Source organism: Microtus ochrogaster, linkage group LG5 (assembly GCF_000317375.1).
Source record: "Microtus ochrogaster isolate Prairie Vole_2 linkage group LG5, MicOch1.0, whole genome shotgun sequence".
NCBI classification, from domain to species: domain Eukaryota; kingdom Metazoa; phylum Chordata; class Mammalia; order Rodentia; family Cricetidae; genus Microtus; species Microtus ochrogaster.
In genome coordinates this window covers 2,613,732-2,640,591 of record NC_022031.1, presented here as the reverse complement: position 1 = coordinate 2,640,591, position 26,860 = coordinate 2,613,732, and positions in this window count along the sequence as shown.

Here is a 26,860-nt window from a genome sequence, read left to right as displayed (position 1 = left end):
AAAAAAAAAATAAAGAAAAAAAAAAAGAAAACAGCTTCTCACTCTCTAAATTCCTGAAAGGTACTTGGATCAGAATGGAAAAGTATTTCTCTATCTTAATTCTGCCAAATCCATCTTTCATCCACTCCCCCCAATAATTTTCACTAGCAGTCTTTCTTAAGTGAAATCATATCCTCAGTCCATATCTGCTAAGGTGTGAGAAGAAAAAGCTCAATAGATCAATGGATAAAGGAGGAGCTTTCTAGGACTCAGATCTAACAGCAATTAAACAAACGTCTGCAGCTGTAAATGAACCTGCCTGGTTGTGAAGCCTAGCTCCATTACTTATTAAGTAGGGGAAATTAATACCCCAGTTTGTCCACTTGTGAAATAGGAAGTTAATAATGCCATTACTTATGGTGCTATAGTGCTTAGGTCAGTGTTTGATATACGACAAATAAATCTACTGTTCATATAAGTGGAGAAGCTTGAGAATCATTTACTAGGATAGTTAAATTGGCTATGCCTACGTGCTAGCCAAGTCTACTATATAAGGAACATAAGGGTAAGGTCTAGAAATATGTGCTAATAAAACAAGTATGATGATGACTAGTCCTCATTGGAAACTGCCTGTTCCTTCTCCGTATGAAAGTCTCCTGATTTTACCCAACATCCGAAATGTTTCTGGCACGATTTCCTGTTGCTCAACATATAGTCCCCAGTCTGTTTCCTACAAAGTTCCTCTTAATATCTGATACGCTCTAAAGTATATACTCCTAACACTCTGCTTAACATGTTTTTATCACACATAATTGTGGGTGTATATTCTATAATTCCAAATTTGCACTTACTACTTAAGGTTATACAGAAAGCAGATAGGAAATCACAGTTGAGCTTGTCCATGCTCCAGAAGAGTGCTTGCTTATCATTCATGCTGCCCTGTTCAATCATAAGCACAGTAAAACAATAAACTAAAACACACATATATACAAACTGAGTATATATTTAAGGTATAGTATATAAGTTGATTTTAGATGGAGAAGTTCATTTATCTCTAAAATTCTATAATCTTGATCAGAGAGTATAATTTTTACTGAAAACAAGAAATGTAATCAAAATAAAATATATACTATGAGACCAGGAAACAGTGTAGTTTTAGGAGAGAAGTGGACAAGGAAAAGCAAAACAAATGTAATTTAATTGAAAGAGAAGAACAAACATCTGAAAATAAGGATAACTGTACAATAAAAATTAGATATCATAATCTACATGTGATTGTCAAGATTCTATTAGCTCAGTATATTCATCACCAAAATAAAATTGTAGGTTACCTTATAAAATTTTATAAAATCTATTATTGTATATATAACTAATTATGATGGGGAAAAAGCATACAGTTAAACGAAGGAAATAATTACAAATATAACAAAACTCAGAGAGAAGCCATTATGGTTATATGTACACATATGTGAACACATATATGTGTATATATATGTGTGTGTATCCATACATACAAACATACATACTCTTATGTCATGTTCTGTACTGGTGTGTCAGTAGTATACACATAGGTTTACAAACATATACTTACAGTATACGTACTGATGTGTCAGTAGTTACTCCTCTTACCATCTATATCCTTTTCACTTTTTAACTAATAAGGTTATTGAAGACACAAATCCTGGTTATGTTCTCTTGTCCACATATCATAACTCAGATGAAGTCATCTATCTCTTGGAAGTCACAAAGCCTATACCTTTTGAAGATAAAAAAGAAATGTTTTCCATACAATATATTCTGATAATGTGTTTTTCTTCCCCCAACTCATGCTACACCTTCCAACCTCCTTCATCACCCAACACCATGCCCTTTCTTTCTGTCTCTCTCTTTAAAACACAAAAAACCCCAAGAAATTCAACAATCACATGCACACACAAAAAGAGAGGAGAGAGACAGAGACAGAGAGAGACCATCAAAAAGAAAAATATATAAGCAATAGATCAAAAAGACAAAAAAAAATAAAATATCCAAGAAAGCAATATGACACAAAAACTCTACAGGAATACCATTCAGTTTGTTTAGTGTTGGCCATTTATCTATTCATGGGCATGGGGCCTGCCCCTAAAGTGTGGTTAACACACACACACACACAATGCAGCAAGAGAACACTAATTTTTTTCTTCACAAGAGAGAAATCCTGAAATTCTGAAAAGTCCATTTTTGCTCATGTTCTGCTTCCCTTCTTCTACCTTCCTTCTCTATGACTAGTCTAGACAGACTGACTATGACCATACTTCCTCTAGATTACAGAAATATTTTCCAGGAAATTCCCAGTTCCCCCTCTTCCTTATCCATGGTGATTATCCAGTAGACATGCCAATGTTTTAAACTCAATATTTTTGAGATAAGATGCTGATGAAAGTGGAAATTCAACAAGTAGGAAAAACAAACAGAATCTAAGTGAAGTTATATTTCCTATAAAACCAAAAGTAATAGGATATGCTTACAAGATCATTTGATAAAAAAGGATTTAACATTAAACTCCAGGTGAGGAATAGAAGATATATTTAGTAAAATTCTATAGAGTTCTCAATATATTCTACATGTTTTACAGAAAACAAACTAATAGAACTACCAAATAAAATGAATGTGTGTGTCTTAGCTAAACACATATATTTACCTTATTTTGTAAACAAGAAAATTGAGACAGAGGAATAGAAAGATTGGTAAAAATGAAGCTGGATTCCAGTCCAGAGCTCACTCACATAGAACAGTTCATCCCACAGAGGGGAGTGTGATTGGCATGGCTACACAGGCCAGCATGTAATGCAGTGAGGAACCTTGGAAAGCAGCATTTATAGATAGACATCTATCTACTGTTAAAATAATAGCAGTAAATCGTTAAAGAGGATTCAGAAAGATTTCCAAGGGGAACTGGTATTTCAGTCAGTGTGGGATCTTCAAGAGAAGCTGAAAGAACTTATAAAATGAATTATCAGGGGCAAAAGCATAAATAAAATCCAAAATGCTGCTCCTGTCACACTCCAACAGGGTTCACATTCCTCCCGTGTCTGCTGTATGGTATCCCCAGTTGTCACTGATGCCGTGACATAGCTGATACTGCTACGACTCTTCAGGAAGACAATTCCTCTCACGTCTGCAGTGGAGGACTGCTCATGAGCTCAGGGGCTGCAGAAATCTATAAAGGGTATTAAGGCAGAGGTACTGTGTATAGTCCAAATATCTCTATTGAGACAAGAAAATCCTATATAATGAAGTGAAATTGACAAAAGACAATGTTGAGGGGTGTGAGAGTTTAAAATATTCCATCGTAGAATAAATTGTCATGTATTTAGGTAGACTTCCAAAACAAGGAATGTATCTATTTGTAGCATTGAATTAAAATTTAACTATTTCTAGCACTGGGAGTATAGCAAATGTATATTCTTTATTCATATATACATGTTATTTATAGACTTGTATATGAATCATAAATAAGCAACCTTTTGCATGATTTTAAAGTATACTTGTAAAATAAGAAACATGTTCAAGTAGCTCATGAAAATAGACTATATTATATCCAAATTATAGTCTTTAGGTACCTGAAGATAAACAGAGAATTGTGGATTCTAATTTAAAAAATTATATCCAATGTCACATTTTGGCACCTTGAGGGTGGAGCATTGGGACAGAATAAAGTCCTTATTGGGTACTTATTTGGATTGACATATTAACCACTGTAAAAAAGGATGAAAAATAAATGGATGTGGGAAATTGGAGGAAAAGAGATCTTAAAAATAGGTTAGTATAAATTTAAAGGGACATATTCTAATTGATCATAAAATATGGTATACATTCTCTATTATTAAGTTGCAAAGAAAAAATAAACAAAGAATTTTGAGGTAAATGAATAAAATTAGAAAAAATATATATTGGGTAAGGTAACCCAAACCCAGGAAGACAAATATCCCATGTTCTTTTTCCTATGACAGTCCTGCCTCCAAATCTTCATTTGTGAGTACATATCCTGGAGTAATTTTAGAAACTAAGAAAGTAAAATGGAACCATTGTCATGGTGAGATGTAACCGTAATAAAAAAGGAATAGCATAGCATAAGTCATGTGATCATAGTGATGGGAAAACCAAGAGATTTTAATTAGAGAAAAAGGAGGGAGAATGGTAAAGCAATAATAAGGATGTCTGGAAAATTTATAAGGAATCATACTATAACTATCTACTAAAATTAAATTATACATATCTCTGTTTATAAATCTGCATATATAGTGTAAATGAAAATTTCTTATCTGGACTGACAATGCTCCTTCTAAGAATGAATGAATATCTAACAAAACCCCCAATATCAGCAGTCAGAAACCCTCTTTTGAGCTGTTAGTAAGGGCTATCCAAATATAGCAGGCTGTTAGTAGTGTTCCTAGTTGCTCCCCAAAAGTAAAATGTAAGTCCTATTGCTGAAAATACCATTTATTTCAGACCCAGGACTCAAAGGCCTTTTGGGCTGTAACTGCCTTGAATGTCTTCTCCCTAAGGACTAGTTTTATGGTACCAGAAGGCAGAGTGAAAGTTTCCAATGGAAGGAAGCAACCAATAGTCCTACCCAGCAAAGATACCTATTAACTACACAATCATGATAATCTAAGAATACACATGGAACTTGGTTGTAACCAACAGTTCACTAGTTGTACTTAAGACCTTATCAAGAAGAGGGAAGCCATACCCTGTACTGAAAATGTAATTAACAACCTAAAGCTAGTGAAATTTTGGATCTTTTAATGAGAACCTACAAGAATCTATTTTACTAAACCAGCACAATTTCCAACCACATTCTAAACATGTCCTTATGCCCATAGACAAATGCAGTTCTTACGCCTCATCAACAAAACTTCTCTGTGAAATGATAGAGACCATTACAAAAAACTACAAGCAATCAAAACACAAAGCTATGTATCCCAGTCCCAAATGATACATCTTCAGAATAACTCCAGAATCTAAGGTTCAGGGAATATTGCGGAAATCATAGGATCAGGGAGTTCAATGTGAGATTGCATCTCTTAGTAATAACAGAAGTTGCATCCATAAAGTGACAACATGACTACCTAAACATGACCTGAACAGTGCCAACAGTAAAGATTCTAAAGATGACAGGGGAGAACCCATGATAGTTCAACCCTATGACTAGAAGAGAATTAAGGAATGCTGAGAACAGGAGAAATAATCCTCCCCAGAAAAAAGCACACCAAGTATTTATCAAAGACCAAAGTCTATCCTTGAAACATGTTTGAATGGCATTTTACAAATTGAGCAAGTTGTATTTATATATTTAGGTATATGTACATATGTATATATGCAGCAATGAACAAAAAGGGGCATGAATTTTAAAGGAAGCAGGGTGTATGGGAAAATTTAGGGAGAAGGAAGGAAGGGATAAATGTAATTATAATTTCAGAAAATAAAAGAAGTAATTTTTAAAAAGAGATATATTTTAAATAAATAAATTTACATATTTCACATATAGTTAATTCTAGAAAATCATGCCTTTCCTAAATTTCCAGCACTTAAATAAAAAGTAGAAAGTGTTAGTTGTTTAACCACTGGTATCTTTATTAAGTGCTGTATTCAATTGGGCTGAATAAACTCCTCATTGGTATGAGGTATGAATGAGGCATGCTCTAACCACCTTCGGCAGAAACAAACCATCTGTCTGTAAAGAAAAGTCAGCTCCTGCTCTGTAGCACCCTCCTACATCAAAACTGGCATTAATCCAACAACAATGGAAATCTACCCATATATTTTACCAAAGAGTTTCCCTGACGACCTGAGCTACCACTTAAAGCTAACTCCTTTGCCACCTGCATCAGTTGGTGCTGTCTGCCACATGGTGGACTGCTCTTCATCATTACCCTTTAGTTCAAAGTTTACTTCCTCAGAGAAGCCTCACTGATCGATCACTCTGAGGAGGATTCTGCAACTAACAAAATCTCATGTATGCACACCTGTACATATGTGCATACAAAACCAATTTAAATCCAGAATATGTTGACAGAGGTTTCTGTCCCCCCAGTTGCACAGCCGTTAAGTCCCAAAGAAATACACAGAGATCTACATTAATTATAAACTGATTGGCCTATTAGCTCAGGCTTCTTATTAACTATTATATCTTACATCTTAACCCATAATTCTTGTCTGTGTTAGCCACGTTGTTTGGTACCTTTATTAGCAAGGCATTCTCATCTTGCTTCCTCTGCGTGTGGGTGACAGCTGCAGAATTTGATTTCCTCTTCCCAGAATTCTCCATATCTTGTCACCCTGCCTCTACTTCCTGCCTGGCTACTGGCCAATCAGCGTTTTATTAAAATACAAATGACAAACCTTTACAAAGTATAAGACTGTTGTCCCACAGCAAAAATATTTGTATATCAAATCAAGTGATGATTCTCAAAATGTGAGTCAAAAACTTCAAGGAAACTGTAAATTTTAACATAAGTGTAATTCCAAAGTATGTGGAAGTAATACTAAAATGTTATTTGCCTTTTAAATTCTCATTGTCTCATAACCATGCAAAATTTAAATGCTCACCAATAAGTTTTCATATTCAATATTACAGCTAACCTTAGAGTTATAAACTGTTTTACAATGAAAAATTACAAAATTTGCATACTGATAATGTGTCATAAGCATACCTTAAATAATGAATGTAAATGCAAACACATATATGTACACATTTAAATTTAAATATTACATATTATGTATATATACATGCCTTAACTAAATATTACTGCTATGTATATAAGTATGTATAGGCATTTTTATAGTCACAAACTTCACATTTTTGTAGAGCATGTAGATAGCACATTATAAATTTAAAAGGAACTGACAGAAGATTAAATAGTGTAAAATTGTAGAATGTTGTTGTCTTTTGACACCCCCAAATCATGAAAATTTTGATTTAATAATAAAATAAAATCTATGACCTAAACTGACATTAATGAGAAGTACTATTTTCTTATACAAATGTTATCTTTAATGAAAAGAAGTATTCTTATCTTTTTTTCCATGAACTTTAACCTTGGACAGGCAATACAAGCAGCCATCTGCCACAAGATCTTAAATTGAAATGTTGATGGTAAATCAGTACCCTTCTCAGCCATTGGGGACAGGTGTACCTGAAACGTGAAGCTAGTTAGTTCCATCAGCTCAGAAGTGAATTGATCCCAAAAGCAAAGAAAGGGAGATCTGACCACCTGCAGCTCCCAAGAAGGTAAATAAATCAGCTGCTGACTTATGCAGTAGCTCTGTGTGTGATCAGAATGCACCCTGCTCTTTATATCATGGATGAGATCTATGTAAGGCATTGTTGCCAACTGGCACCAACTGTTGTACTTGGCAGTCAGTCAAGGAAAAAAAAAAAAACAATCTTCATTGTTGCGATTTTCACCTTAAATGATTTTACCAAGTTCCATGCATGCATACAAGAAATACAAGGAGAGATTCACGTATAACATTCAGTATTATCAGATAAAATAGGAAGTGTCATCTTTAAATATAGCCTGTCTTAGTTTTAGGTAATTTAAAAAATGTGGTGATTTGAAGAATTCACCATTTCTAATGCCTTCCCTCAGGAAAAAGTTCTGAGACTCTCACTACCTTTCTAGCCCATCCCTTCCTTCACTACTCACACACAGTCACACAAGAAGTTCAGTGTAAGAAGGCTTGAAGGAAGATCCATTTACCTCACAGAGAGTCCACTCACCAAATTCAGCCTGGAGATCCCATACAGAGTTGCTAAGGAAGTCAGTCCACAGTGAGGGCCCACCAAGTCCAAAGGCTGGCTGCCTCAGAGGCTGGCAGGGAAGCTGGAGCAGGCCTTCCTTCACACATTCTGAAAGGGTCTGTTTCTCCAGGACTTAGACTTTTAATGAACCTTCCATCATTTGAGACCAAATATACAAATGAATAAACATGAACCATAGAACTTTCTTGTCTGTAACCCCAGGTCAGTTCTGATAGACTTACTCAACAAAAGGTCACAGATTGTCCAGTTAATAGTCAAGGAGGACATACTTTCTTCATCCATTCTTCCATTGAAGGGCATCTAGGTTGTTTCCAGGTTCTGGCTATTACAAACAATGCTGCTATGAACATAGTTGAGCATATACTTTTGTTGTATGATAGGGCCTCTCTTGGGTATATTCCCAAGAGTGGTATTGCTGGGTCCAGGGGTAGGTTGATCCCGAATTTCCTGAGGAACCGCCACACTGCTTTCCAAAGTGGTTGCACGAGTTTGCATTCCCACCAGCAATGGATGAGTGTACCCCTTTCTCCACACCCTCTCCAGCATAGGCTATCATTGGTGTTTTTCATTTTAGCCATTCTGACAGGTGTGAGATGGTATCTTAAAGTTGTCTTGATTTGCATTTCCCTGATCGCTAAGGAAGTTGAGCATGACCTTAAGTGTCTTTTGGCCATTTGAACTTCTTCTGTTGAGAATTCTCTGTTCAGCTCAGTGCCCCATTTTATAATTGGGTTGATTAGCCTTTTACGGTCTAGTTTCTTGAGTTCTTTATATATTTTGGAGATCAGACCTTTGTCAGTTGCGGGGTTGGTGAAGAGTATTACTCAGCAGTAAAAAACAAGGAATTCTTGAAGTTTGCGTACAAATGGACGGAAATAGAAAACACTATCCTGAGTGAGGTAAGCCAGACCCAAAAAGAGGAACATGGGATGTACTCACTCATATTTGGTTTCTAGCCATAAATAAAGGACAGTGAGCTTATAATTCGCGATCCTAGAGAAGCTAATTAGAAGGTGAATCCAAAGACAAACATATAGGCATCCTCCTGAATATTAACCTTCATCAGGCGATGAAAGGAGACAGAGACCCACATTGGAGCACTGGACAGAAATCTCAAGGTCAAATCAGGAGCAGAAGGAGGGGGAGCATGAGCAAGGAACTCAGGACCGCGAGGGGTACACCCACACACTGAGACAATGGGGATGATCTTTCGGGAATTCACCAAGACCAGCTAGCCTGGGTCTGAAAAAGCATGGGATAAAACCGGACTTACATAGCGGACAATGAGGACTACTGAGAACTCAAGAACAATGGCAATGGGTTTTTGATCCTACTGCACATACTGGCTTTAGGGGAGCCTAGGCAGTTTGGATGCTCAACTTACTAAACCTGGATGGAGGTGGGCGGTCTTTGGACTTCCCACAGGTCAGGGAACCCTGATTGCTCTTCAAGCTGATGAGGAAGAGGGACTTGATCGGGGGAGGGGGAGGGAAATGGGAGGCGGTGGCGGGGAGGAGGCAGAAATCCTTAATAAATAAATAAAATTTAAAAAAAAATAGTCAAGGAGGACAAAGACCGGACAGTGAGATTTGAGGAACAGCCCATTTATGTTCCTACTAAGACTGGCTGCCAGGACCCCAGGGGTGCTTTATTTTTCTATTGTGAGAAGACAGTTATAGAAAGTAACTTTGTTCAAAATAAACAGCACTCTGTTTTAACATAAGACAGATGTTCATAACAGTCAATGACACTTTTTAAGGGAAATGGTGCTGGAAAAAAAAAATGATGAAGAGAAGACACTGCCTCTACAGCTGCCTCTGTTGGCACCAGTGTCTGCAGCTGCACAGAAACCACGAAGAATGAGAAGCAGTTCCTCTCACTCACTCTGCTATTACTTCTCCATCTTCTGACTCATATTTCATACTTCAATGTCATAGTTTTTTCTTACAGAGATGCCAGAAAGGTAAAAAATGCTTTTACTAAAGGTGATAAAAAGTAAACTATTTTTCATACTTCCAAATGAAAGGGGAAAGTCATCAGAGGCTGAGCCACGATTAAAGAAGTATTTTGCACTATTTTACCAGGGTCAGCATGTGATCTCTTGAGAGTTAATAGCAAGTCCCAGATTTTATAACCAAGATGGGAATTGTTGCATGCCGTGGATGCTGTTAGGAGAATGATGTCATATAGCAAAATTAGCACTGCTGACCTGGAGTTTCTGACTTTCCACATGGCTAAGCAGTGCTGCCTGAAAACCAAGAAGGTACTTCACCACCAGCATACAGAGTTTCTTCTAGCATTGTCTTTAAAAGCTGGGAGCTGGGATCCCTTTTAACTGTAAGAGTGTCTGTGTTCATTGTCTGTGCTTATTGTAAGGGAAGCAGATGGGTAACAGGCATGTTTGCCGGTGGAAAAGTGAAAGACAACAAAATGCCGGTACTAACCATATCAAAGCAATTTGTCTAGAAAAAGGAAATGCAGTTACTCTGCTGCTCATCCCATGAACCTACTTTTGAAGTAGCTATTCCCTCAGTTCCTGATCATTAAACTCCCTTTCATTGCAGTCATTAAATATGCCAATTATAGAAGATGAATTTTCAAATCGTATTTGTGTTTCCACTTACTAGAAAATGTTGTATGCTCACTGTTTTAAATACAAAGATTCATAGGAAGAAAATGAAAATCATCTGTTATCCTGACCCCCAACCTAAGCATAATTAACATTTTCTCACAGGAGCAGTGTGTGAAAGTTAAAATAGGCTTCCAGAATCAAAACTAGTTTATTGAGTGGTAGGAGACAGCCCTGAGAGTGAAGCTCTGCTCAGAACTCTCGGCCACATAGTCTGCCTGCTGATAGTGACCTTGGCAGCCTCATGGCAAATAGAGAATTATCAAGGTCCAAGAACCCATACTGGAAAAACTGGAATAGCATAGGAAAAAATAAATAAACTTTTATGCTACAATTTGCAGAGTGGAATGAACTAAGAATTTAATTGAGTGCCCCAATTAAAAGAGTTCCCCTTCTTCATTACCCCTTTAAATAGCAGGCCTGCTTAATTGGAATAATCAGCAAAGCTCACTCCTAGTTCAGAGCATTTGCCAGACTCCGAACAACACTTAACTGGCATGCCCATCTCATTTAAAGGAAACACCTGGTGTTAACTCTCATCCTTGTTTCCGGAATTGGCTTCTTGTTATTCACTCCTGTGAATGTAAATAAGGCAGGGAGTTTATTGTCTCCTCCCTCATATTTACAAAAACAAGCAAGAAATTTTATCAATGTTTTTGAGTTTTCCTAATTCCTTCCTGACTCCTTTAGCAAGTAATTGCATATATGACACTAAGAATCCAAAATGGTAGGCTGAGGTTAATGACACTTAGAGGCTTGCTAAAGAGTGTCTTCTTAAAGAGAGTACCTTCAATTTCATGAAGTACCTATTTTGTAGCCTTACAATTATACCTTAGATGTCACATTCAGATTTTATGGCAAAATTCAGTTGAGAAGAATGACAACAAAACACAAATGTCAATTCAAATGAGTTTAGTTCAAATTATCCAATTACGTTTTTACTGCTATTGAGCAGATTCCCCCTTAACCTGCTTCTTTAGGCAAATAACCATTAAGACTACTGTACTGGTGGGAATAAATAGTGTAGAATTCCAGCTCATATTGTATAAGCTAAAATTGAAACAGAATATTTCTTTTTTGGTACCCTAACCTGAAGACTTCTTTGTGTATTCGTGATGGAGGTCTGACGTCTGCATGCAATCATACTACTTTCTCAAGACACTGCAAAGGCATGCAGGCCTTTAACAATTTTCATATCCTACTAATGGTTCCACAGGAACAGAGAAACTAATAAAGACCCTGACTCCCTCATAAATGAAACACTAGAGAAGTGAAAGAATCAGCTAAGGAATACTTTAATATGAGAAGCTAATGGGCAAATTTTGAGAACGTTATTGTTATATCTGCTATTGAAAGAAATGGCAGACCAGAGAAGGAAAGGCTAAAGGGGTGCTTCTAATTGTGCTCTTTCCATTTCCACATTGCACGGGACCTCTGCTCTACTGTGTACACACTCTTGAGACAGAGGCCAGCAGGTGCGACACAGTACTATGGTGACTGTCTCAGGTTGAGTTCTTCTGATGCAGCAGGTGCTGGGGGTACAGGATGCTTAATCCAGACCAACTCCTCTAAGATGAGATGACATCACTTTGAGATGGCAGGGAATGGAACTGGTGCAGGTGGGCAGCAGCTACTGCAGGGACTCATAAATGGCCAAAGAGCTGATAATAGCTGACTGTGAAGGTGCAGTCCTAAGTGAGCAACTGTATCACCCTGCCCACCCTCCAAATCTTAGGGAGCATCACTGTGAAGGGGACAGGAAGAATATAAGTGCCAGTGCATGAGGAGCAGAACTGTGAGATGCTATTCTGGAAAAATAGAAAACTTACACTCATAAAACCACATCTGTGGTTATATATACAAGACTTTCACATGACAAGCCACAAAACATCAAGCATAGAATTTTTCTAGCATACCTACAGATGTGTCAACCTTAAATGAAATGCTATTGATAGTTGCTGGCAAAGAAGGGAGACTCATTCTCTATTGGGGGTATGATCACTGGTAGGTTGTGCTAGCACCTGTGGATAGCCCCACACTTATGCATATATGGACAGCACTAATAATGCTAAGTGGGTTAAAAAAAATGAAAAGGATAGAAAATTTCAAGGCAAAGTTGGAGAGGTGAATTAGGAAAAGGATATTAATATATTTTATAGACATATATAAAAATTCTAAAATAATTTTTAAAATATTTTTAAGAATATGCAAACTATATTATTAGGCTACTGAAATTTACTGACATTATCAGCAAAGGGGTCTATTTTAGTTTTCATTTTTATTATTTTCACTTATGTGTAAATATGTGCATTTTAGAGTGGGTGCCTGCAGAGACCAGAAAAGGGGATCAGATCCCTTAAAGCTGGAATTACAGAGCTAGATGTGAATTCTGTAATCTGAACTTGGATCCTTTACAAGAGCAAAGAGAACATTTGTTTGCTGAGCCATTTCTCCAACCCAAGTGGGAGCTTTTGAGTGGTTATTCCTGACACAGTGCTTCTGAATCTAGTCAAAATGACCAGGTACTTCATCCCCCACCTGAATCAACCACCTAACCTAAACTTCCCTGAAGTTAGCATTACCTTGCTGAGTCAGAGGCAGCAGTGGGAGACAGACCCAACTGCAACTCCTTTCACAAAGCAGAGTCTATGGGCACATTGTGTGGCTGTTACACAAGTGCAGTGGCCAGTTGACAAATATAGTCATAAACATACCTACACATAGACCCACTAGCAAGCAGAAAATATGCATAGAAAATTGTCATTATTTTGAAGATTTTTTTATTTGCCTCTTACTCTTCATTTACTCTGATTTATGCCATAAGATATTATGCTATGAACAAATGGTCATCAATCAAGTGACAAGACTCTCTTGACAATGTTGCCAAAACCCGTTGACAATATTCAAATTTCTTCATCCAATTTATTGGTATTTATCTCAGTTACTCAATTTCTACTCCTTGAAACGGTTTCTTAATTTTGTCATTGATAATTTCACCAACTAGTTCTGGTAGTTCAGGCCTCTGATACAGCTACTTAAGAGGCTAAAGCAGAAATATTGCATGTTTAAGACACCCTGAACTACTTAGAAATCCTATCTCAAAATAAAATAAAATTTGCAAGGAAGACTTGGAATATAGCTCCATGGTAGTGTGCTTGCAAAGCATATTCAAAGTTCTAGTATTCAGTACCTTGCACTGAAATAAAAACCGCCACTCATCACAGCATCAGGCCTTAGTTGTCACACCTACTCAGTAGCCCTCAGTCTCTTCTCATCCTGCCTGTATTTGGCTGTTCCACCAGGATCTGGCTTTCAGCCATCCGTATCCACTTCTCTGGGAGCTGTCTCTATGTTTACGTGCTGCCTCTCTCCTCCTTATTGAAGGATAGGTTGTGAACTATCCGGTCAGTGTCAACCCTTGCCTGCTTGATTTGCTTCCTGACCACAGACGATTATTTATTATTTATTTCCTCAGCTCCAAACAACTGTTTTACTTCAGTAACATGATTTACCTTGCAGCTCAAGGGATTCCAGATCATTGCCTGGAATTTCTAATGTGCTATCAAATCTCACCAGCCATCAGAGATGAATTCATTAAATTTTGTTGTAACCCATTGCAAATAAATCCAAAATCCATCTATTTCTCACCAGTACTACTGTTATGTTTGTTTTCCAAGCCACCATCAGTTCTCACATTTAAGGTGTGTGTAATTCTAGCAATACCTCAACATGCCACTTATTCTCCTCACAAAAGATTGAATGTTGCCTTTGTTTTAAGATGATATTCTAAAATGCTTAATATAAAGTTTAGTGATTCTAAATGTTCTAAGCACTTATAAATCCTCACATGTCATTCATAATCATTTTTAAACATGCATATACATTTTAAGAGTTATTAATTAAAATAGGTTAGCTTTGCACACTGTTGGGTACCTCTGTTTCTTCTGCTCTTGTACAAGTGGTTGATTCTAGATAACTTTGTGCAGGTGTGATGGGGTGCTCAATAGTACTCTTTGGCCATTTTTTGTACATGCTAATTAGTAAGGCTTCAGGAAAGCCTAGTCTGCTACCCTATTCTACCTTACATTCCTGTTCATTGGAGCAAGGGTCACAATAACCAAAACAGGGGTCACCATAAGTATCATCAGCACATGAATAGATAAACAAGAATACACACACACACACACACACACACACACACACACACACACACGCTAGAGCGTTACCTGAATGAAACTATGTCATTTGCTGGGAAGTGAATGGAACCAGAGAACCAGTGCATAGGCTCAAAAAGACAAATGTATCCCATTTAACATTTAGTGTAAAATCTACATTTGAATACTTGCTTGTGGTAAGAAAGCAAATGAGGCAATGTGAAGAGCATAGGACTCTGAAGAGAAGGAAAAGGAGGAGACAAGAATCATGAGGGAAAAATACAGAGTATCACCTTGTCTCACATAAACAGCATATGTATATTTAAATGAATATTACATTTCACATATACATGAAAATATAAGGGTTTTTTTGTGGAGAGGAAGGGCTCCAATAAAAAGAAGAAAGTGGAATAGTTGATGGTAGTGGGGGAATATGAGCAAAGTGAATTTATATTTATGTTTAAAAAGTTTTAATAAAACCATTTTATTTTCTGAATAAAAATAATAAATGCACTAAAAAACTAAAAGGAGGAAAAAATAAACTATGGTATATTATGCAAATGTAGACATGCTTATGTCAATTTCAAGTTCTGCATGTCCTTAGAGGCCAGATTCCCTCATCCCCCATTACTATCTAATTTGGGCTTGACCACAAATTCATGGGCTTGCCTTATTGATTAGAATGATTCCTCAATAGTTAAAATGTTTAACAACAAGAATTAAAATCTGATATAAAAAACTAAATATAGTTGTAGTTTTAATGCTTATATTCTATCCAAGGGACTGTCGATATCTATGATAAATAAGGAAAGAGTTGTGGTCTGCCGTGATTATGATTAGAAAGACACATACAGCAGGCAAGCAAAGGGAGCCCCTAAGCCAGTACCCAGTATTCAGTGAGTTGCAGAGACTCTCATGGTGTTTGAAATTGGGTCTGTTACTAAAGAAAACTCCTCCAAAGCACATCTGTTTATATAAATGCAAAATGATTGAGCAATAAATCCCACTGTGAGGGTGATGTATAACAGACAAAACATTTGAAAAGGAGGAAGACAATAATAACTTCACACCATGAAATAGTAGTATTGTGGGCAGATCACATGCTATATTGGTGTTTTTGCATTTGGGCTTTTGAGAAGCCAAAATACATTCACTTATATCAAAATCTATCTCACTACATATCTGCTTAACAAAAAAAGCCAGAGGGTTTGAGCTTAAAATTTTTCATTTATGTAGCTAGATGTTATTTTACTAAATACTAACATTATGGTCTTGGTGAGATTATTTATATTTCTCCAATTTCACCTTCTTTTTAATTAGAAATAGGTAAGTAGAATATTTTTAGGACTAATTTATTGTCTGGGGTATTTGTGGGAAACCACAGTTTATGGTGATATTTATTCTACCATGCAATCCACGCCAGTCTCTCTTTTCCTCTGGTTTCTTTCAAAAATCACTTCATTTAGGAGCCTATACTGCAAGTAGAATTGTATTCTTCTAATGTAACTTTAAAACAAGCCCAGAGTTACATAGCAGCATTTTTATGTCATTTCAAATATCTTCACATATATAAACAACCTAAGCAGGAATAAGCTTTCAAACTATGAAATTACCACTTCTTGAAAAGGAGAATAACAGAAATATCAGTCTTAGAAAAGATTTTTATTTAGCTTAAAACATCTAAGCCAATATTGAAACCTAATAGAATTAATGTTATTTTTTTAAGTTATAGAAATAGATTGATAATGAACTATTGCTGAGAGATTTAGTATTTGAATAGCTCCATTAGGTTCAAAGATCTGTTACTGCTATATTCTGTTGACCCGGTTTTATTTACCCTAAAGTACTGTGAAAAATTCAGTCTGATGTATCTTCACTTAAGTACTGGGCATAAAGCAAGGGCAGAATTTAAGAGTTTTTAGTGAAAGATAGTAGTCAAATATTCTTTTGCAAAGTTTAGTTTAGAATGTTAATGCAAAGAATAAATTTGTCTTTGTATTTACAATTCAGTTTATTTCTTCTTTACTTTTGAATAACCTGTCACCTGGAGTTACTCTTAAATAAATAGCAAATGGACCTCAGTATTGAAATACTAACAATTATCTCACTTCCCAGGAAAATATATATAGTACCATTTTCTAATAACAGACTATAGTCAAAAAGTAATGGAATATGATTTCTCTAGCAATATACATCACTCAGCTCCATAATTAATTTTTGACTTACCCAATACATAGGGGTGCAGTTAAAATCTAAGTCCATTGGATGATTTAAAATTCATAGTTTCTTGAGCTTTTCAGAGTAAAGGTATTATATAAATATTAATAGCAATAATAATGATAATGATGAACTTATTATTCTAATCTCAACACTGCACACAGCAGAAGTAATTCTCAAGCACTTTATCATTTGGCTGTGTGCACACATGTGCACAGCCAGGAAAGTGTCGGGGTTATGGAATTCCCCTTCATATTGATGGAAATGTCGGTCATTTCGGCTCATCAGGATCCTGGTCAGGAAGAAGAGGAAGATGCACCATGCAATGAGCAGAATCAAATCACAGAAAGAAAATACTCTGTAAAATGCCTACGAAGTGAAAAGAAAAGAACAAAACCTCTAACGTTATTTTAAATAAATTAAATTATTGACATTAGATTTTTTTTGGAAAATAGTTCGGATAATAAACTATGATTTACAAATAAAATAACCATGTACCTTATTTTGTAAGAAAGAAATAAAAACTCTTCACCTTTTAAAGAAAAAGATACAAACATGTTCATCTAAAATTCCAAGAAGTTTCTCAACCTGAACTGGGATCTGAAAATATCTCCTCCGCATCATACTTGAAACCGTCTTTGTGTCTGCTAAAACAGGCAGCACAGGCAGCGCTGAGAGGAAGCAAGGGATTGTATTAACAACAGCAGCTTTCTGCATTACTGAGAACTGCATCAGCACCTGTGGCCCGGAAATCATAAAAGACCACGCCTCGAGACAGATGTGATGAGGTCTACCTCCTTACAATTAAAAGACTCGGAAACACAACAAAACCATGTTTAATACAGAAAACCCGCAGACACACACACACACAAAGAAAGGGTGTCAGTTTGAACTGTTACCTATATAATTCAAAAGCTCTCTATCCTAAATGTTATCTTCAGAATTGTACTTAGCCTAGAGATGGAAACTATATTTATAGAAACAATCTCTTACAGATTCTTTAAGATAAGAGGTCACAAACCAACACCTATAAATTTATAGTTTACTCAGCCATCCAGTTACCATGGAAACAGGCTGACCACTTGCACAGAACTAGCCCTTGTGATTTTAACCCTGCGTCTCTCCCTTGAAAACAGCTAACAATGTGATTTGATTTCTTTGTCTAAGAACACATTATCATTCTAAGAGCCAACCAAGTAATCAAATATATCTATAATAGCATATGATAGATTCACCCTATATTAGTGTACATAAATGCTTAAAGCATGTTCAACACAAAAATGAACAAAATCTTTTTTTATATTAAATCTTCTTTTATTGGGTAAAATAAAAAAGTTCTGTGTTGATAAGGCTGTGGCTTCTGGGCCATATGTCCACATTGTTCTCACTTATTTTACTACCAACCTTATTGCGCTGTGAATCTTCAGAAGTACAAATTATAAATATCATTTTGTCTTTTATTATATTGATAGCCTTATTCATTTTGTGCAGTTGTAAAAGAATTTCTGAGACTCAGTAACTTGCAATAATTTTCCATGATTCTTGAAGGGGAGCAAGTTTAAGTCTGGGTCCTCAGCAACTGGTAAAACTTTTGTGTGTAAAATTATTTAATTATTTGAGAATTATAAACATTCATGTAATGTGTTTTGACTAAATCCATCAACTATTCACTCCCTCCAATTTCTGCCCTACCTGCCCCCACCAAGTTTTCCTTTAAACTCCCATATGCTCTTTTTTCAAAACACATTGTGCCAACTTAGAACCAAGAACTCCTTCTTTCTATTGTCACAAATGTATTGATATAAAACATAATCCTTTGTGCATTCTGTCCATGATAATGGTTATTTAGTCAACATATTGGAAAGATTAATTCTTTGTGTTTCTACAATACCATAAATTGGGCCTTTTGTTTTTACAGTTTCAAGCATTGAAAGCCAGAAGATAAATTAAGAACAAATAGTGTTATTTTTGGTTGTGAGCCTATCCTTTAATAGCTGAGCCATCTCTCCAAATCTGAGATTCCATTTTACACCTGTAAGAATGGCCAAGGTCAAAAATACTGACAACTTATGCTGGAGGTGATGTGGGGGGAAGGGGACACTTCTGCATTGCTGATAAGAATGCAAACTGGTCCAGCTCCTTTGGTTATCAGTATGGCCATTCCTCAGAAAATTAGGAAACAGCCTTCCTTAAGACCCAGTAATACCACTTTTGGGCATATACCCAAAGGATGCTCAATCTTACCATAAGGACATGTGTTCAGCTATGTTCATAGCAGCATTATTTGTCATAGTCAGATCTTGAAAACAACCTAAATGCCCCTCAACCGAAGAATGGATAAGGAAAATGTGGTAAATTTATACAGTGGAGTACTACACAGCAGAAAAAATAACAACACCTTGAATTTTTCAGGCAAATGGATGGACCTAGAAAACATCATATGGAGTGAGGTAGCCCAGACTCAGAAAGACAAATATCATATGTACTCACTCATAAGTGTCTTTTAGACATAAAGCAAAGAAAACCAGCCCACAATTCACAATCACAGAGAACCTAGACAACAATGAGGACCCTAAGAGAGACACAGATGTATCTAACGTACATGGAAAGTAGAAAAGGACAAGATCTCTTTACTAAATTGGGAGCATGGGAACCATTGGAGAGAGTTGAAGTGGTGGAGAGAGAAAAGTGGGGGAGCAAAGAAAAATGTACAGCTCAATAAAATCAATAAAAAAAAAATGTCTTACCAGGAAAGTGACAAGATAACACAGTGCCAAGGTGAATGTACTGCTTTCTCCAGTTGAAAACAAGTAATCCAGTTTACTTATTTCTGTGGTTCAATCATCCGTCATATTTCCACAGGTGTTATGTTACAATAAAGCCTTGTAAATGACTTGAAGTCACAGAAAAATAACATACTGGTTTTCTGTTTTTAGTGTAATTTATTAAGAGTTAAATTACACATTATTTTTAGGTTTGTAGTAAAAAGGGAAGTTAGGAAATTATCACCTGTGACCATTTGAACAAATAGAGTAAAAATAAAATTCAGTTAATAATAATTTTAACTGTAACTTTCTTAATATGTAAAATCCTCTGCATGGCAAATAAAATTTGGCTATTCTTGGTACAATATTTATAAAGTATATCACATTTTATGTTTCTCACCTGTTCATATGCAATTTCTGAAGAACAGAGATAATATGTTATCGAGTATGTATGTGCAATCTCAGCACAGGACAAGATACTTACAAGACAGTCAAGAATAAATTTCTGAACAATATAACCTTGCAATAAATCAAAGGTGTTAGCCAAGGCCAAAGATGCTAAAATGGTACCAACTTCTCCAAAGTCAACAGAGTATGATGTGTTTATAACAAGTATATAAATGTTTAATCACTATGAAGAAATACATTTTCATTTATATACTTTAAATGAAGAATTGGAATAACATTTCTCAGATGCTTCTTTCTAAAATATTAAAGCTAAGAAATATAAAGAATATCATAAACCTTAATGCGCAACTGTATATGTTACTCAACTGATTTATAATAAGCTAGCAGTATGCTGATCCCACATGTAAAATGGATCAAATTCTTTCAAAATACTGCAAGTGTATTAAAGGAGCAGGAAGCTTTCTAAATGGTTCATGCAGCCTCTACAAAGTTTAATTTTTTGCACTGAGAAAAATTTATTCCATGCAAGAAGTAACTTGCTTGTCATGACTCTGTATTATCAAACACCCTTGAGCAGAAACTGAGCCTGCATATATACTTTGAAGAATATTAAGTTTAAAAAGCTATATCACATGCTGACTTGCATTCCTAGGCACTCTTTGAACAGACTCTTATATAAAGCTAAGGTATATTTTAGGCATATACTAAATATTTTCAAATTTGTTTATAATTTTAAAAAGTTTTATGTTTTCCCTAGATTTAGTATTCAATGACAGTACAATTATCTGAATAACACATTGCTATAAACAGGCCCTAAAATCTTATTGTTACACTATTGGGTGTGTGAGATGTTTGTGTGGACCTCTCTGCCTAGCACCCACAGACTAAAATGAAAGTTGACACTCCTCAACACTTACCTGAATTCTCTGGGGGAAAACCTACTTCCTGGTTTGGCCAAGAAACTTGCACAATCCAGTCTCCGGCTTTTGTCTACCTCAGGTCCTGGTTTTCCTGTGGAAATTAACTATTCCTCACATCTAGAAGATGCTTATGGACCCTTAGCCTGTTCCATCCATTTGAAGGTCCAAGAATGAACCAAGAATTCCTGTTCCTGATTGGATTCTTCTTTTCAGGAGGAAAATTATCTTGTTTTTAGTTCACAAATAATTCAGTTCTACTTAACTGTATATAATTTTTGCCATAGATACCACTGAGATCATCTTAAAATGTGTGTTTCAAAAAATTTAAAAATGTGTATGCTTCAAATATTATACTAAAATTTCAGTAGTTCAAAAGGTGATGAAAGTTCTCTTATGATGGTTTTCAATAATACTAGATTTTGTTTAAAACTAAAACCCAAATGAAGTAAAATATAAATATGTATCATTTGTAAAATGTCTTGATACAACCTCCATGTGATATTTTAATCAATACTGGTATTGTTATAAAATGTCTGAGAAAAACATGTTAAAGGAAAAAAATGATTTGTTTTTTCACTTATGATCTCAAAGGTATCAGTTTACAGTGGACTAATTCTACTGTTTTGAGGGTGAAAAGAAAGGACAAAAATATTTTTGGTTGTAGGAGCTAGTGGTGGATGATTCTGCTTAGTTCATGGCGGTCAGTTAGGAGGATTGATGAGATGGGAGCTCATGACAGGGTGTGAATTCAAAGGATGACCCCAGGGAACTGCTCACTTAACCAAGCCTTAACCAAGTTCCACTTCTTAAACTTCTATCACCTTTAATAGACCATTAAATAATCCATCATGAAGCCAACAATGAATTAAATCATTTATAAGTTACTTCTCAAAAGACTACAATGTGGAAAACACATACAACAGGCACATGGCATTTGAAGAAAGATTTCAGATGCAAACTATAGCATATGACATTACAATTGACAATGGCTTATACTGCAAGTTGTTGAATGATTCATCCAGTAAACCAAATCAATGATGTAGCTTTTAAGTGACAGCATATGGGAAAAACAGTGTGAATTCAAATCAAAAAGTAAAAATGACATCAAACATAAAATTTTAACTTTTTGACAGTATCTATTAAGTTTAATAGTATTCATTAAAACAAATTGTATCTAAGAGATAATTATCAAAAATCAGGTAAGTAGAATGTTTTGACATTCAGTAAAAGAAATCCCAGTAACTTCAATGATTAACAAAAATTAATATAACCTGAATTTTTTGCTCTTCAATAAGAAATTGAGTAGCATTCTTTCGAGGCCTGTGAAGAATTTTGCTGAGATTTTGATGGTCATTGCATTTAATCTGTAGATTGCTTTTGATAAGATTGCCATATTTACTATGTTAATTCTTCCTACCCAAGAGCATGGGAGATCTTTCCACTTTCTGGTGTCTTCTTCAACTTCTTTCTTCAATAATATAGCGTTCTTGTCATACAAGTCTTCTACTTGTTCTGTTAGAGTTAATTCAAGATATTTTATGCTACTTTTGGCTATTTTGAAGGGCGATGTTTCTCTGATTTCTCTCTCAACCCTTTTATCATCTATGTACAGGAGGGCTACTGATTATTTTTGAGTTAATCTTATATCCTGCTACATTACTGAAAGTGTTTGAGTTGTAGAAGTTCCTTGGTAGAATTTTGGGGTTTCTATGAAAACTATCATATCATCAGCAAACAGTGAGAGTTTGACTTCTTTTCAGTTTGTATCCCCTTGATCTCCTTTTGGTGTCTTATTGCTCTAGCTAGGACCTCAAGAACTATATTGAATAGATATGGAGAGAGTGGACAACCTTGTCTTGTTCCTGATTTCAGTGGGATCTTTGGGAGTTTGTCTCCATTTAGCTTGATGTTGGATGTTGACTTGCTATGTATGGCCTTTATTATGTTTAGGTATGTTCCTTGTATCCCTGCTTTCTCCAAGATCTTTATCATGAAGGGATGTTGTATTTTGTCAAAAGTTTTTTCAGCATCTAACTCAGGATATCCAAAACAGTCCTGTACAATAAAAGAACTTCTGGAGGGGCTGGAGAGATGGCTCAGAGGGTAAGAGCATTGCCTGCTCTTCCAAAGGTCCTGAGTTCAATTCCCGGCAACCACATGGTGGCTCACAACCATCTGTAATGAGGTCTGGTGCCCTCTTCTGGCCTGCAGACATACACACAGACAGAATATTGTATACAAAATAAATAAATAAATAAATATTTAAAAAAAAAAGAACTTCTGGAGACATTACAATACCTGACTTAAAACTCTACTGCAGAGCTACAGTTCTTAAAATGGCCTGGTATTGACATAAAAACAGACAGGAGGACCAATGGAACTGAATAAAAGATCTAGATATTAACCCACACACCTTCAATCACTTGATTTTTGACCAAAGAAAGCACATGTAACAAATGGTGCTGGCATAACTGGCTATCAACATGTAGAAGAATGAAAATAGATACATATCTATCACCATGCACAAAACTCAAGTCCATATGGATCAAAGACCTCAACATAAAGCCAGCCACACTGAACCTTATAGAAGAGAAAGTGGAAAGTACACTTGAACACATTGGCACAGGAGACCACTTCCCAAATATAACCCCAGCAGCACAGATACTGAGAGAAACAATTAATAAATGGGACCTCCAGAAACTGAAAAACTTCTATAAAGCAAAGGACACACTCAACAAGACAAAATGACAGCCTAATTTGTCAAAAATGACAGAATGGGAAAAAGATATTCACTAACTTTACATCAGACAGAGGTCTGATCTCCAAAATATACAAAGAACTTAAGAAATTGGTTGTCAACAGAACAAATAATCCAATACAAATGGAGTACATACCTAAACAGAGAACTTTCAACAAAGGAATCTAAAATGGCTGAAAGACACTTAAAGAAATGTTCAACATCCTTACTCATCAGAGAAATGCAAATCAAAACAACTCAGATTTTATCTTACACCTGTAAAAATGGCCAAGATCAAAAACACCAATCACAACTTATGCTGGAGAGGTTGTGGGGTAAAGGGAACACTTCTGCATTGTTAGTGGGAATGTAAGCTGGTACAGCAACTTTGGATGTCAGTGTAGCGAGTTCTCAGGAAATTAGGAAACAACCTTCCTCAAGACCCAGTAATGCCACTTTTCTGTATATATTCAAAGGGTTCTCAATCGTGCCACAAGGACATGTCCTCAAATATGTTCATAGCAGCCTTGTTTGTCATAGCAAGAACCCGGAAACAACATAAATGCCCCTCAACTGAAGAATGGATAAGAAAAATGTGGTAAATTTACACAATGGAGTAACACACAGAAGAAAATATAATAACATCTTGAATTTTGCAGGCAAATGGATGGAACTAGAAAACATTATTTTGAGTGAGGTAACCTAGACACAGAAAGACAATTATCACATGTACTCACTCATAAATGGTTTTTAAACATAAAGCAAAGATAACCAGTCCACAAATCACAATCCCAGAGAGCTTACAAAACAATGAGGACACTAAGAGAGACTTACACAGATCTAACCTCCATGGGAAGTAGAAAAAGACACGATCCCCTGAGTAAATTGGGAGCATAGGGACTTTTGGAGAGGTTTAAAAGGAGGAACGATGTAGAGAGGAGAGCAGAGAAAACTGTGGAACTCATTAAAAATTAATAAAAAATAAAAGAATTAATTTAACCTTTAATACAATTGTAATACTTGTAAATAAATGTTTGACACTTACCCAGTAGAATAGAGCATAGCAAAAAGCAGGCAAAAAATGTTTGTCATATAGACCAACTAAAGGATTGTGCCAAGATGCAAAATTCTTATCAACAAAGTTTGAACATAATTTACACAGTCCTTAAAAATTTATTTTTTGCTAACAGTGGTGGAAAACGCCACGTACAGAGCAGTAACAAAATCAAAGATTTTTAATTAGTTCTTAGTGAAAATGGAGCAAAAAAAAAAAGGATAAAACTCAGTCCGTCCTTTTCATTTTCTGTGACTTGACCATCGATCAACAGAGTAGCAAGAACTCGCGTAGTGAAATGGAGAGAAGCAACAGTCATCTTTCGCTGACTGAAGCTGGCACAGCAGAAGTGAATTAGCAAAAATTAATAACCCAACATGCTAGTGTCAATCCTACGGAGACAAGAGAAAGCTCTGCATGAGATATTCTTCTATAATTTTTCTTGATTGTTTTGCATATTTGTGTTATTTTAGTATCTGCTCAAATGCATCCTTCTATCTTCACTGAGTGACCCTCACAAATACAAAAACACATCTCATCACCATTTATCTCAAAATTGTTTTTTGTAATATTTATTATGTTTGGCATGATGTTACCCATCCTCCTAGAAAAATGAAACCCCTAATAAGTTTTAAATGGAATATGCTTAGTATTTCCTACCAATGAATTTTTCCTACATTTTTACTGCAATATACTTAGTATTTATACCCAGTGAATTATAGGCAATCAGTATATATTTCATAGAAAACTAAATAAACAGTAAATCTGCAAATTTTAAAGCATGTTGTTTTTTAATTTGAAGAGAAACATAAAATTCATTGTAGAACTATTTCTGGTGGTAAAAGAATAAATAAAAGAAGGAAGGATGGAAGGAATGAAGTGTATGTATGAATATGTAGGTATATAACATATGTATATATAAGTATATAAAACATAAAACTGTAAACATGCACTGTGTAATATTTAGATCTTAGATATGAACATTTACTATTTAAAATTTCATTAATAATATATTATATAACCTAAAATGTAGTATGTAATTCTTTAATGCTTAGTATGATTTATTATTATGGACTAAAGCATATAATATATATTTTAAATGGGAAAATTTGAACCTCACTCCTTCTGGTATCAAAGCTTATACAAAGCTATAGTAACATGGTGAGGTTGGTCCAGGACTAGATAGTTAGATCACAGGACTAGAAACAAGATTCAAGAAATAAAGTCATCCACTTAATTAAAGTGACTTTTAACAGGATGGTGAAACACAAGAGTAAATGACACACACACACCTGGATATTCAAATGTCCAAAAATGAATTTGGACTCTTACTCCCATATACAAAAATTTGTTCAAATGGATTACTGACATAATTGCAACATGAGCATAGAAATAATGCAGGAACACATCCTTATAACATGAATTAGTCAAAACGTTTTAAACACACACCATAAGCACAGAGCACAAATATATTTAACTTCATTTTGAAATGTGCGTCACAAAAAATCACAAAAAAATTAAATGAAAACTTAGATTGAAATGAAATATTAACAAATGAGTATCTACTAAAGGAGTTGCAGCCAAAATACATAAGTAAATATTACAACTTAATACTTCAATTAAATATTATCAGAATAAACTTGTATAAACATATACAGTTGTCTATCACAAGAAAGAGGCTCAATATCCTTTGCCTGCAGAGAAGTAAAATTCAAAATTGTATTTGATAACACTATACAACCACTTAATTAACTGATTTATAAGTGCTGGCAATGGTATAGAGGGTCAGAAACACCTACTACACATTGCTTGTGGGATTATAAAATGGTATGAGAGCCTTGCTAAGCATTTGGGGGGTTCCTTAAAGTGCATGCATAATAAAATGTTTGCATAATAACCCGGAAATTGATTCCTATTAATTCAGCAAAGAATAATTTTAAGGATATAAGAAATTATGCAGAGATGGTCATAGTAGCTTTATTCAAATAGCAAATGCAAAGGAAACTAATATCTATCAATTTAGTAAGTGGGTGAAATTGACACAATAGGGTTATACATTGAAATATTATTTGGAAACAATAGAAGATGATGTATTAACATGCTACAAGGTGGGTAAAGGTCAAAATATGCTGAGCAAAAGAAACAAGATACAAAATATAAGATATTCTATGAAGCCCATGTGAAGTA